The sequence below is a fragment of the Budorcas taxicolor genome, chromosome 5, assembly GCF_023091745.1.
Source record: "Budorcas taxicolor isolate Tak-1 chromosome 5, Takin1.1, whole genome shotgun sequence".
Lineage (NCBI taxonomy): Eukaryota > Metazoa > Chordata > Mammalia > Artiodactyla > Bovidae > Budorcas > Budorcas taxicolor.
In genome coordinates, this window is record NC_068914.1 from 160,044,377 (window position 1) to 160,058,290 (window position 13,914).

Consider the following 13,914-nt stretch of genomic DNA (forward strand, 5'->3'; position numbering starts at 1 on the left):
CCTCAGTTTCCCCCCTAACGCTGCTGCCGCGGGACAGGAGGTGGGCGCCCCCCCCCGCCGAGAGCGGTCCCACCCCCGCCCCCGCGGGCAGCCAATCGGGCCCCGCCGTCCGGGGGGTGTGTCCCCGCGCGGGGTGGGGCCGGGGGCGGGGCTTCCTGGAGGGGCCGCCTGCGCGGGCGGCCCGGCCTGGGGCGGGGGGCAGAGGGGCGGCGCGTGCCGCGGGGGCGCGGCTGGCACGGGAGTCGGGAGGCGGCGCCGGGCAGGGGCAGGGGACGCGACGGCCCCACGGTGGGGGCAGCCGGCGGCAGGGGCGGAGGCGGCCGCTAGCGCCCTGCCCGGCGCCGCCTCCCTCGGCGTGCTCGCCCGGCGGACCGGCAGGCGGCGGGCCGCGCGGCCCCAGGTGCCAGGCGGCGGGCGGGCGCGCGCGGGGGTCCGGCGGCCGGGCTCCCCCCCGGGAGCGGCGGCGGACGGGGAGGGGCCGGGTGGCGCATGCGCGGGGCCCCGGGGCGCGGGTGAGGGCGCTCGCTGCTGGCTAGTACTGGGGATCCCGGGGCCCAGGGGGCCTCCCTTTGGTCGGCCTCCCTCCGAGCGCCCGGGGCCTGCCTGGAGCCCCGGCGTCCGCAGCTGTCGGTTGGGACTGGGGCCTGGGCAGGGGTCGAGGTCCGGCACCTCAGAGACACTAGGTGCTCAGGTTGTCCCCCACTCCGGAGAGAAGGCCCGCCAGGCGGGGGCATCAGGCTCGCCCTTCTTTCTGCATGGTCGAGTTTGGTTGTCCCCGACTGGGGGCGTTTCCGAGACCTCCGAGGATCCCCTTGGCCAGGTGGCCCGAGGTCCGGCAGACTGACCCTCGTGCACCGGGCGGCTGAGCTCGGATGGGAGAGACAAGCGCGGGTTAGTTCAGCTGTGAGGAACTGCCCCCACTTTGCGCCTAAGCGCCATCGGGAGACCCGGACGGGCCGAGCCCAGGGCAGCCTCCGCGGGACTCCCCGGGTTCCCGGCTGCGCGCGGCCGTCCCGGCGGAAGTCCGGAGGGCTGGTTCTGCCCCTACGCGCACCGCAGTCTAACCGGGGACAACGGCACACCCGTGCTCTCCTGCCTTTTGAAGTTTAAAGGCTGGTGGCTGCTTCGCAAACGTCAAGATTCTTTCTAAGAAAAGTCCGGGCTTGGATACTGCCTTGGATTTCGCCAAGCGCCCTGGGCGGCTCGCGGCCGCCGGCCCACCCCTAGTCCCTGCCGCCCCTCCCCAAACTCCGGAGTCCCCTCCTCCCCCAGGCTGCTTGGGAAGGGGTGCGTGGGGCGGGGAGGCGGGGCTGGGCTTTCCTGGGACGACCCTGCCACACCGTAGCGGTTGAAGACGCAGGGTCACGGTGACTTTCCTCTTTCAAGGTGGTGGAGAGTTGGGGAGAACCAGAGCACAGATCGTTTCCTCCTTTACCTTCTTGCCGCCAAGGCCGGAGGAGGAGGGCCCTGCCTCCTCTGGGAAGTAACAGTCTGTGGCCGGAGCAGCCCGGAACGAAGACGTTGTCATCACAGGTAAACAGAAGGTTTGATTTACTCATTTTTTTCCAGACTGAAATATTGAAGTCTTTACTTCCATTGCTCTACAGACTAGCAATTTGAGGGTTAATTACTACCTTGCCGATGCCATAGTCAGGTCTATTTTCATTTCTTTGAAAGTAAGATAAATATGGGTAAGTTCTTTTAAGTTCTAAAAACTTGATCGTGTCAGTGTTCTTTAGGAACTTCCTTTCTTTATGGCAGGCTGGTCCCACGTAATTTAAAACTAGATAATATGACTGTGAAAAATGTTTTCACTTAACAGACACTTGAGTTACAGATGCTGACAAGTCAGGAGTCGTGCCACCTCTTAGCTGTTTTAATTCCAATTTGAATATCAAGCAGATGCTTGCCAAGCTGGTAGGCCAGGTCTAGAACTGCCATCAGCCAGGACGGTGATACCCTGGAGGAGATGGTTCAGGTTGAGTGGTTCACTGGTTACTGAGGGACCAGGCAGGGAGCTTGACAAACTTCTACATAACTTGGAAATAACAGCAAATTAATTGACCACAGAAAGCAACATTTTCCCTCTTCTCACATCTTGGATGTGTGAAAGTTATTTCATAGTCCTAAAGTAATTGTTGTTACTAGCTCATGTTTGTCCAACTTGTACCCAGATTTTTAAACATAGTGTGTGTATGTGGGAGAGAACATGAGAGAGGGAAGAAAAAAAAATGTGTTTCTTCTGTAGAAACTATTTTATAAGCTGCTTTATTAAGCGTTGGGTTATGGAAAATCTTTTCATGTGAATAAATGTGTTTGTGTCTATATCATATATTTCATCATGCTTAGAATAATTATTAAGCTGATTCTTTAATAGGTGTACATTTTAAAATTCATATATTCTATAAATGTTTACTGAGTTTTTAGCTGCCCTGGGATATTGTGTTTAGTATTGGGGAAGGCAGCTGTGAATCTACTCATAAGCTGATTTTTATACCAGAATATAAAAAAGGAGCTGAAAGAAGATGAAACTGGGGTGCAGAAAGGGAATCTATTTTTGCCATATACCTTGTGGTTATGATTATATATGATATAATAAATCAAATCATATGTTATATGATATGTTATAAATGATTGTTAACCAGTGCTTTTTTTTTGATGTGTTGTCTGTGAGCATCTGTTTTTATAAGGATTAAGTAATCATCTTTAAAAACTTCTATTAAAACATTTCTTTGCTTACTGTAAACATATTTTAAACATGCCACATTTCTCTATTTCCTCTTTTAGTCTTGTGTGAATGAATATATCCTTAACGGCAGAATGTCTTAACTTCCAAGGGACCGGCGTTGGGGGTAAATGTCTGTACTAATTTTGTTCCATTGCAGTTAGAGGATGTGGCTTTTTGGGAATTTGAGGGCCTCTGTTTTTGTTTCTGGTTTTCGTGGCTTGGTATAGACTTCATAGACACTTCAAGTAACGCCAGTTTCTGTTTGTAGGATAGACGTGTGCTGTCTGTCACTTCTGCCTTAGCAGTTTCATAGAACAGGCCAGCTCGCTTCTAAGGCCATGTGGTTGGGGAAAATTAGGCAAAGAATTTTAATTTCCGACTTGGTGTGAAGATAGTGTTAAGGTTAAGAACCAAACAGGGAAAGCCCTTGATGTCCCGGTGGGCCAGATTTGACAGAACTTGTTTTTTCTTCCCTGTGTTTCTGCCACTCACATGCAGTGACCTGTCCGGTGGGGAAGAGACCTCAGCCAGTCTGGTTGGCTTGCTGCTTGGAGCGGTGTTCATTCTTTGCTTCTGGAACATTTAACTGGCATCTTCTCGTCGCAGTATCGGGGAGGGGTTTATGCACCTCAAAAGATGGAGCGTTTACTCCTTACGAGGTCCGACCTCGTATACAGTTATTTTGGTAGCTGAGCCGTGTTTGTTTTGCGGTCGCATCAGAGAAGCAGTCTGACAGAGTGGAGGAGGTGTTAGGTCATCACGAGGTTTGATTTTTGTCCCTTCGGGGCCGCCCGCTGGGCCAGGGGACCTCTGCCCCCCTCTCTAGATGCTGATTTTTCATCACAAAATGGCTTTCCGCTCTGCTCCACCTCTTTGAAGGGTTAGGAGGCTCAAACTTGGTGGCAGAGAGGTGCAGGTAAAGATTCTCGGGGGCATGTAAGAAGCCGGTCTCGCCCAGTCGGGGTCTGAGGGAGCATGCCTGTGCCGCCTGCCCGGATCTGGTGCCTGTGTTATTTTGGCTCTGACCACTGGATGATTTTTCAAAGGCTTTTGGAAAGAAGCACATCCCCCACCCTGCATATACACTTTTATTAAAATAATTTTTCCTTTACTTTTCTTATTCTTTTTTAAAATGTTTGTCTATTTATGTATTCATCCCTCACTGAGCTGGGCCTTAGTTGCTGTGAAGGCTTTTCTCTAGCTGCAGAGCGCGGGGGCTTCTCCTTCCGGGGGCTTTGGCGAAGCACACTCTTAAGTGCGTTGGCTTCAGCAGTTACGGCATGTGGGCTCAGTAGTTGCCCAACCAGGGGTCAAACCTGGGCCCCCTGCACTGGGGGCATGGAGTCTTAACTGGGTCACCAGGGACGTCCACATGCTCAGGTTTTGATGGTGATGTATTCTGCATTTGTCTTTCCTCTGGTATCCCCAGACCCTGAAAACAGTTGGTCCTCATCCTTGGAGGGTCTCTGGAAATGCAGGCTGAATGACGTCTTCTTCCACTGAGTCTAACTCGATGAGCCAGACAGTGTGTCAGGCAGTTTTGCCCAGCTCGCCCTGTATCCTGAGTAGGACCTCGACATCCACAGATTCTGTATCCCCAGATTCAACCAACCATGGATGGAAAATATTCGAGGGGAAAAAAATTCCAGAAAGTTCCAAAAACCAAGAGTTGAATTTGCCACCTGCCAATAGCTATACATTGTATCTGCAACTATTTACATTGCATGCAGGTGGTATTAGGTATTGAACGTAATCTCCAGGTGGTTTAAAGTCTATGAAGGATGTGTGTAGGTTGTATGCAAATGCTAAACCATTTAAGGGACCTGAGCATGGTGGGCAGGTTTTGGTGCCCCCGAGGGGCCTGGGACCATCCTTGAGGATGCCGACGGGCGACTGTGCTTGGGCCCTGAACCACTAAAACATGAACAGAATTGAATCCAGCGAGTATTTGCCGATTTCTTTTACAGTGCTCAGATGTGGGTGGGAACTAGTCGGGGGGACTTAGAAGTCCAGCAGGGGCCTAGCCACCCCTGCTGGAGGACTTCCCCTTGGCATTTTGCAGCTCCCCTCACACCCAGATGGCCAGAACCCCTCCTTCCGTCTGCACTAGACGGGCGTGCGGGACACGTGGCTCCCACGCATAGGTGTGTAAAGGTGGCAGCCGCCGTTCAGATTACTCTGTTTATAATTATCACTAGATCTGGGGTATGTGTGCTAAGTTGCTTCAGTCGTGTCTGGCTCTTTGAGACTCTGTGGGCTGCAGCTCTCCAGGCTCATCTGTCCTTGGGATTCTCCAGGCAAGAATACTGGAGTGGGGTGCCATTTCCTCCTCCAGGGGATCCTCCCGACCCAGGGATTGAACCCCCGTCTCTTGCGTCCCCTGCATTGGCAGAAGGGCTCTTTACCACTAATGCTACCTGGGAAGCCCAGCTTTGGGGTATATTAAGCATGAAATAGAGTTTCTACAAGGTGGCCTAAGCAGATGATTAAATAAATTGCTCTTTCTGCAAGATCATGCGTTCTAATTCTAAACAATTGACTCAGAAGGAGAGAGTTGTGTTCTAAATCTTTGTGAGTTGGAACGTGTGCTGTTATTTAACAGGGCAAGGGTCCTGTTGGCTCTCCAACTGTGAAGATAAGATACACAGGAGAAATTAGAGAAAGCGTTGCAGAGGTTTGTCTTCTGTATTCAGATGCCACACTCATCGCTTGGCTTTTAATTTTTAAAAAATTTTTGTTGCAGCAGAGTTCATTTACAGTGTTGTGTTAATTTCTGCGCAGAGCGACTCAGTTATCTATACATATATATGTTCTTTCTCGTATTCTTTTCCATCATAGTTTATCACAGGAGATTGAATATAGTTCCCATCTGACTGCTTTTACTTTGCCTTTTTTAAAGAGATTTGTGGAGCTTCCCAGGTGGCACAGTGGTTAAGAATCCACCTGCCAGTGCAGGAGACACAAGAGATGGGGGTTTGATCCCTAGATGGAGAAGATCTCTTGGAGGAGGCAATGGCAACCCACTCCAGTATTCTTGCCTGGAAAATTCCATGGGCAGTGGAGGCTGGGAGTGTGTAGTCTATGGGGCCACAAGGAGGAGTTTGGAAAGCAAAGGCAGAATGAATTGTCTCAAAGGTTATGAAGCTTCACAGGAAAGGTTGGAGATATTAATACAGTTAAGTAAACAGTATACCGTAGTTCCTTACCCCCTCCCCCAATTTTTAAGAGCAAGTGGGGCACCAAGTTCCCTGAGGCCATTTGCAACTGCATACATCTGTGGTTATGTGATAACCACGCCGAGGTGACAAGTTGCCAAGTTCTAGTAAAACAGACCAAGTCATCTAGAGGTTGACACGTGGCCATGTCTCTTTCGGAAATGTTCTAAGAAATTGTTAGCCTGACATGTATTTAAGGGCATATTTACAGTGCAGCAATGTGGCTAGTAAAACAGAGGACTCAAGTGACAATCAGATCTTGATGATCTGAAATCAAGTTTTCTTCTATTACCTGTATGTTAATGGGATTTTTTTAACCAAAAAAAATTTTCAGAAGCATTTTCAGGCAGTGTTCCTCCTTGGAGAAGTTGACATTAGGCTGCCAGCATGAAGAACGTATGTCCCCTCTGTCAAGGAGTGTGAATCAATTTGATAAATTCTAATTGGCAATCTCATTTTGGCTCATTATATGGGTCAGTTTGATAAGTGGGTTATTGTCTTATTTTATTCTCTATCCACTCACTTTATTTCCGATTTTCTATCTGTGTACCGGGGACGGGATTAACAGGAGTGACGTACAAAAGGAAAATGGTTCCGAGCAATTTGAAATTTGGTTTAAATAGAAGCATCTCTTGCTGTACTGAAGTTATTTATAGTCCAAACAAAAAGGCATTATTGGATGTGTTAACAATATCCTTGGACTTTAGGACTTTTGGGGGTATATCTTGCTTGAATATTATCATCACCTGTTCTTCTCCACCTTGAAACCTGTTGCAGAATCTATCCCCATCTCTAGGCAAAGGGACTCCAGCCCCATCCCAGCAAGGTCCCCCTGACTGTTCACAGCAATCGGTCCAGAGCACACACAGGTTCAGGAAAGAGCCTCTTTCTTTCTCTCTCCTTTCCTTCAAATTCTCACTTCTCAAGAGCTCTTTCCAGGAAGAAAGGCATTCCAGTGTGGTGCTTCTCAAGCCATGAAAGTAAAGCTCATCCGCCACCTTCAGGCGGGGGTCCCAACAGAGAGGAGCGGTTGAAAAAAACTCACAAAGTTCAGCTGTGCAAAAAGCCATGGCAGGAGCTTGTGGGGGGAGACACTCGACCACGAAGGCTTCAAAAAGGAAGAGGCGTGCGGAGAAGGGCATCAGAGTATCCACATGCAGACGTTGCTTGAGAGAAAACAAACAAACAGCCCAAACAGGGTTCCCAGAATGTGTTGGACAAGCGATGCCAGAAGGTCGAGGGGGTAGAAATACTGATGTCTGAGCCAGAGACGGAAGGTTCTGGACCTGGAGAAGGAGGAAAGGGCAGGGTGCCTGCATCCCTGGGGAGGGGAGAGGGAGGGCGGGTCTAGATGCTGGCTCTCCAGTGGTGGGGGGCTCTGCCAGCATCCACCCAAGCAGCCTGGAAACAGCGCAGGGGCAGGAAGACCCCTCCAGGGCTGGTGTGTTGGATGGAAAGAGGAAGGCCCCCATCCTGGCCGACGGTGACAGTGGCCGGTGGCAAGAGGAAGGGCTCCGGGAAGAACGGGACTAAGTCTTTCCAAGTCTAGCTTTGTGTGTGGATGTCGGTATCTAGCAGAACACAGCACTGTCAGTCCATATTTCAGGAAAACAAATCTTTTAAACAAGCCTACTTAGCAGGTTATCAATATAAAAAAAAAATACAGGGTATTTTCTTTCACTCTGGAAACCAAAAATTATCGACTTTTTCCCTACTGCTTTCTCTTTACTTAGAGGAAGGCAGCAAAGTTAGCTTTCAGTGTCTGGGTCAGAAGTCTAAGTGAAAGTGAATATTTAACCACATTCAAGGACGGCTGATGATCTTTAGTACTAAGGGAGGCACAGGACTTAAGAGAAAGAAAACTCTAGAAGGGAAAAAAAAAGTAGCCAGGGAAGCAGATAAACCCATGACTGGTTCACGGACTGGTGAAAGGGCACAAACCGAAGAAGGGCTCAGCAACTCTGTGTGGAACGGATGAGTTCAAACGTGGGCTTTCATAGTGGGAGAGGGCGTTTTCTAGAAGACGTTTCAGAAAGCCCCATGGCCACTTGTGATGTCAGATCTGGTGTGGCCTCTTTGAGAATGAGACCTCTGAGAGACAAAAACTAGTAAATAAAATTTAGAAAAGGGACCACTTTAAGAGATGAGAAGATGGTATTCCAGCCGAAGAAGGTATCAGCACCTCCATCCAGCTGACGTCTTCATCTTTGTATTGTGTGTGTGTGTGTGTGCGCCCAGTCATGTCCCGCTCTTTTCAGACCCCAGGCCACACTCTTTGTAGCCTGCCAGACTCCGCTGTCCATGGGATTTCCCAGCCAAGAATACTGGAGCGGGTTGCCGTGCCCTCCGCCAGGGGATCTTCCCGACCCAGGGATTGAACCCACAGCTCCTGCACTGGCAGGCGGGTTCTTTAGCGCTCAGCCACCCGGGAAGCCCTCATCTTCGCAGACATGATGTTAGACTGAACTACGGCAGCGGAGGCTCAGCAGAGCGGCACTTTGCCATTGCTGTTGTGACGGGGCCCCCACGCTCCCCAGCCTGCCTCCCTGAGACTCAGACTCAGAGTGTCGGTTCTGAGCCCCCCATGTTTCCCCTCCCTGACCCTGGTCTTCCTCTAGTCCAGTAAGCGGCCTCCCACTGCGGCCCTGGAGGCGGAGCAGCACCGAGAGCCGAGGGGCTCTTGGCCGGCTGCCGGCATCGCCCGTCCCCCCCGTTCCCCTAGTCCACAGGTGGGGGATGCTAGTGCTCCGAGTGCAAGCCTCTCGCCTGGCGCGGAGGAAGAATGCCTTTTATTTTCATTCTCATTACTTTCGGCCACTCCTTGAAACTTGTGGGGTCCAAGATTGTAGTTCCCTGTCCAGGGATCAAACCTGGACCCCCTGCAGTGAAAGTGGAGTCCTAACCCCTGGGCCGCCAGGGAATTCCCAAGAAGGCTTTCCGAAAGATTTCACTTTATTCAAGAGTTTGTTGTTGATCAGTCTCCGAAGTCACGCCCGACTCTCTGTGACCCCATGGGCTGCAGCACGCCAGGCTTCCCCGTCCTTCGCCGACTCCCAGAGTTTGTTCGCACCCAAGTCCACTGAGTCGGTGATGCCATCCGGCCCTCCCATCCTCTGCCTGCCTCTCCTCCTGCCCTCAGCCTTTCCCAGCATCAGGGCCTTTCCAGTGAGTCTGCTCTTCGCATCGGGCGTCCAGAGTATTGGAGCTTTAGCATCAGCCCTTCCAATGAATTCATTCAGGGTTAGCTATGACAGACCTAAGGAGCGTATTGAAAAGCAGAGACATCTCTTTTCCAACGAAGGTCCATACACTCAAAGCTATGAGTTTTCCAAGTGTAGTTGTTTAGAGTGTTGTGTTGATTTCTGCTGTATAGGACATAAGATTGTTACACACACATATACATGTGTATAGTCATTTTCCTGTTCTTTCCCATTATGGTTTATCATAGGGCATTGGGCTACACAACAGGACCTTGTTGTTGGGGCTTCATTGTTTCCTGGCTTGTTATTAACTCTCTAGCTGTGACATGGACTTACTCGTCCTTGTTTGTCGGCTCCGGTGGTGACTGGAGCGCAGGCCCTTGACGCCCAGAGGCCCATGTGCTTCCTCTGTGGCCAGCTCCTCGTCTGTGCCAGAGAAGCTCGCTCACCCTGCTGTTCACCCTTCCTTTTTCCCTACCCCTACCCCAGAGATCTCAGTGAAAATCACTCTTGGGGAAGCCTTCCAGGCCTGCCTGCCCAGGGCAGGTCTGTCTGGCGCAGCGTCAGGCGCGTTTGCCTGCGTGCTCGCCTGTCACATGTTCATCGTGGCCTTTTGGTGCAAGCCGCCCTCCCCAGCTGAGTCGCAGACCCTCTGGGGCAGGAAACCACAGATGCCTCACGCTCTAATCACCGGAATGTGCGCCAGCAGGGGCTGCAGGACAATCTGCGTGAGCTCCGGCTCGGCTGCCCCTCCATTTGAGATTCATTCCAGGCCTAATCAAATACCGCCTCCTTCCAGAAGCCTTCCTTGATTCCTACCCGAGAGAGAGGCAGGAATTTTGCCGCTCAGACACCCTACTGCGGTTTGAATCTCTCTGGTTGGACATGTTCTACCTTCACGTCTGCAGCTGTTTATCGAGTACTTCAGTCGTTCATTCCTGAGCTCATTTGTTTATTCAACACACCTTTCCTGAGCCCCTGCTACGGGCCAGGCAGTGTTCCAAGCACTGGGGGCAGCAGCGGAAAAGGGCAGGCCATGTTCCCTGCCATCAGGAAGCGCTGCGTCCCATGGCAAGCGGGACCCCTGGGCTCAGGATTCAGGCAGGTACCCAAGCAAGGCGGTGCTGTGTGGGGACAGCCAACCCAGGAGACCTGACGGGCGAGGCTGGACTTCTCCAAGCCTCCGGGGGACCAGGGGGACAGCAACGATTTAATAGGGGTCTGCATGCGCCTCGAGTAATAGTTGTCTTTAACACGTCCTTTCAACTGGAGCAGCAGCCCCCAGCCTTTCTGACGCAGGGCAAGTTAGAAGACAGTTTCTGGGTTCGTGGAAGACAACTTTTCCACGGACCAGGGTGGGGCTGGGGGATGGTTTGGGGACGATTCGAGCACATTCCGTTTATTGTGTACTTCATTTCTGTTTTTATTACACTGTGGTGTGTCATGAGATAATTACAGAACTCACCGTAGTGCAAAGTCAGCAGGAGCCCTGGGCTTGTTCTCCTGCAGCTAGACGGCGGCGGGGTCGAGGGGGGCGTGGGAAGCAGCTGTAAATACAGATGAAGGCTTCAGGTACTTGCCCACTGCTCGACTCCTCCTGTGGGGCTCACTTCCTAACAAGCCACAGGGCGGCGCGTGGCCGTGGCCAGGGCTCGGGGACTCCTGAACTACAGGAGCTGAGTTGGGAGAAAGGAAACGAGTGAACGCGAGGGACCCGAGCCCTTGTTGCACCCGTCTCAGTTCTTCTGATGGTTACCTTCTTATTTCTCTTGGCGTCATGTGTTCAGCTGAAATCCTTCTGCCCCGCTCAGGTCAGCCAGATTTAAACCTTAGAGGCATAGAGACTCCCACCCCACACCTAGTGACCTGTCTCCAGGAAGCACCGCACTTGACTTGCGGGGTCTGCTGCCTCTGTCGCCGATGGCTAGGCATGAGGCATGGAGAACCCTGCCGAGCAGTGATTCGGTCCTCATCGTGTGAGTGGGGTAGTTGCTTCCTGGAGGAGCCAGGCGTGAGAGATCGGGCGTATCATCAGCCCGCCGTTGTTTGCTGCCACAGAAGCGAATGAGGCGAACTGTTCCTTAGACACATGCATGCCCCTTTCCTAGGACCATAGATGGGTGAGGTCTGTGCCTCCTGGCTTCTTGCTCCGTGGCTGAGGCGGTGGGGAGAGAGGCTGTACCCTGCCCAGGAGGTCAGGAGCTCGGTCACAGCAGGTGGGAGCAGGGCTGGCCCCTGGAGATGCTGGAGAGCCTCCGTGGTTGCCCTGCTCCAAGGGCGGGATGTGTGTCGGGTCAGCTTCTAACACCAGACTCGCCTCTTTGTATTGCTGAGTCGCTCAGTTGCGTCCGACTCTTCGAGACCCCATGGACTGTAGCCCGCCAGGCTCCTCTGTCCATGGGATTTCCCAGGCAAGAACACTGGAGTGGGCTGCCATTTCCTCTTCCAGAGGATCTCCCTGACCCAGGGATTGAACCTCTGTCTCATGTGTCTTCTGAATTGGCAGGCAGATTCTTTACCACTGAGCCACCTGTCCCTAAAATCCAGACAGTGGAGGTGGGTTTCAGGTCTTTTTAAAGTCTAGTTTACTGAGGTATAATTTACATGCAATAAAATCCATCCTTTTTGGGTGGACAGTTCGGTGCGTTCTGAACATCCTCTATGCCTGTTTTCTTCCTGGTTGTCAACCAGAGGTGCCCACATTCCTTGGCTCATGGCCCCGTGTGGTTTTCCAAACCTGCTGTGTGGGTATAGTCCTTCTCATGCCCTGAACCTCTCCCACCTCCCCTTTTGCCTCATTTCAGCCAGAGAAGGTTCTCTGCTTTTTACCGGCTCAAAAGTGGGAATGTGGACACTGCTGCTAGCAATTTAGCACTCTAGAGGGGCAGGCAGAGGAGCTTAGTAAAAGTGACTTATCCACATGCTTGCGGAAAATGGTTGAAAGTACCACACAGGAAATGAGCCTAGCCCTTTCCCCCATCACATTAATAGAACTCTCTAAGATAGTTCACGACATTGAAAGTACAAAGGATAAAATGTTGGACGCAGATTCAAACTTAGAAAGGAGGATTTTTCTGGGCTCCGAAATCACTGCAGACCGTGACTGCAGCCATGAAATTCAAAGACACTTGCTCCTTGGAAGGAGAGCTGTGACAAACGTAGACAGCGCATTAAAATGAGACATCACTTTGCTGACAAAGGTCCGTCTAGTCAAAGCTATGGTTTTTCCAGTAGTCGTGTATGGATGTGAGAGTTGAAGGCTGAGCACCGAAGAACTGATGCTTTCAAACTGTGGTGCTAGAGAAGACCCTTGAGAGTCCCTTGGACAGCAAGGAGATCAAACCAGTCCATCCTAAAGGAAATCAACCAACCTTCCTGAATATTCATTGGAAGGACTGTACTGAAGCTGAGGCTCCAACACTTCGGAGCAACTAGAGAAAGCCCTCGCAGCAGTGAAGACCCAGCACAACCAAAAATTAATTATTTTTTAAAATAACCATTTTTTAAAAGTAATCAAACATCAACAAGCATGAAATGCTTCTGGATAAAATGCCTAAGATCTGAACAATGAAATCTACCAAACGTGGCTGAGAGGAATTTTGAAAAACCTGACTAAATGGCGAGTCACAGCATGCTCTCGCGTTATCAGGCTCAGTATCATTAAGACGGCAGTTCTTCCCAAATGATCTACAGATTCAGTGATCAAAGTCAGATCTCAGCATGCCTGTTTGTAGAAGCTGACAAACTGATTCTAACATTATATGGAAACGCAATGGACCTGGAGTGGCTAAAACAATGTTGGAAAACAAGAATGGAGAGGAAGCACTTGGACTATCTGGTTTCAAGAATGATAGAGCCACAGTCTCAAGACAATATAGTATCGATACGAAAACAGAAAAACAGAGGAACGGCACAGAACAGCAAGTTCAGAAACAGACCCGACTACGTGGCCAACTGATTGTGAACAGAGTGACGGACCGTTTCCATGGGAGAAGATGGGAGAAGACGCTTTTTTTCAACAATTCGTGCTGGAACGACTGGCTAGCCACATGCAAGAGAACAAATCTCAGCCCCCATATCACGTCATATTAAAAAGGAAGCACTTGAAGTGGGCCATAGACCTAAGCTAAAGAGTGAGAACTGCAGAAGCTTCTAGAAGAAACAGAGCCCATCTTAGTGATTCAGGGCTGGTAAAGATTATAATGGAAAAAATACCAGCTATTGAAGAAATCTAATAAATTAGACTTCATCAAAATTATAAACTTTTGGGTTTCCCTTGCGGCTCAAACCAGTCCATCCTAAAGGAAATCAACCAACCTTCCTGAATATTCATTGGAAGGACTGGTACTGAAGCTGAGGTAAAGAGTCCACTTGCCAATCCAAGAGACACAGGTTCGATCCCCGGTCTGGGAAGATCCCACAGGCTGTGGAACAAGTAAGCCCGTGTGCCACAACTACTGAGGCTGTGCTCCCCAACAAGGGAAGCCGCTGCAGTGAGAAACCCACCCACCATAATAAGAAGCACCCACAGCTTGCTACAACGAGAGAAAAAAACGCAGCAATGGAGACCCCCCACAGCCTTAAATAAATAAATAAAATTTTAAAAAATATAATCTTTTTCTCATCAAAAGGCATTTAAGAAAGTAAAAGACAAGCCCCAGACTTGGAGAAAATATTTGCAAAACATGTGTCTGACAAAGAACTTGTATCTGTAAAGAACTCTCACAATTCAGTAAGAAGACAACAAGCAACCCAGTTAAGAATGAAAGCG

General features: G+C 50.6%; 1 protein-coding gene across 1 annotated transcript in view; it reads left to right on the forward strand.

Moving 5' to 3' along the window:
• The first annotated feature begins 539 nt into the window (after positions 1–539).
• The window catches only part of PPARA (peroxisome proliferator activated receptor alpha), a 66,403-nt gene continuing 53,028 nt past the window's right edge, over positions 540–13,914 (forward strand). Inside the window, exons 1-2 of the mRNA XM_052639871.1 lie at positions 540–891; positions 1,387–1,533. The gene's annotated coding sequence lies outside the window, so the exon portion shown is untranslated. The remainder of the gene's footprint in view (positions 892–1,386; positions 1,534–13,914) is intronic.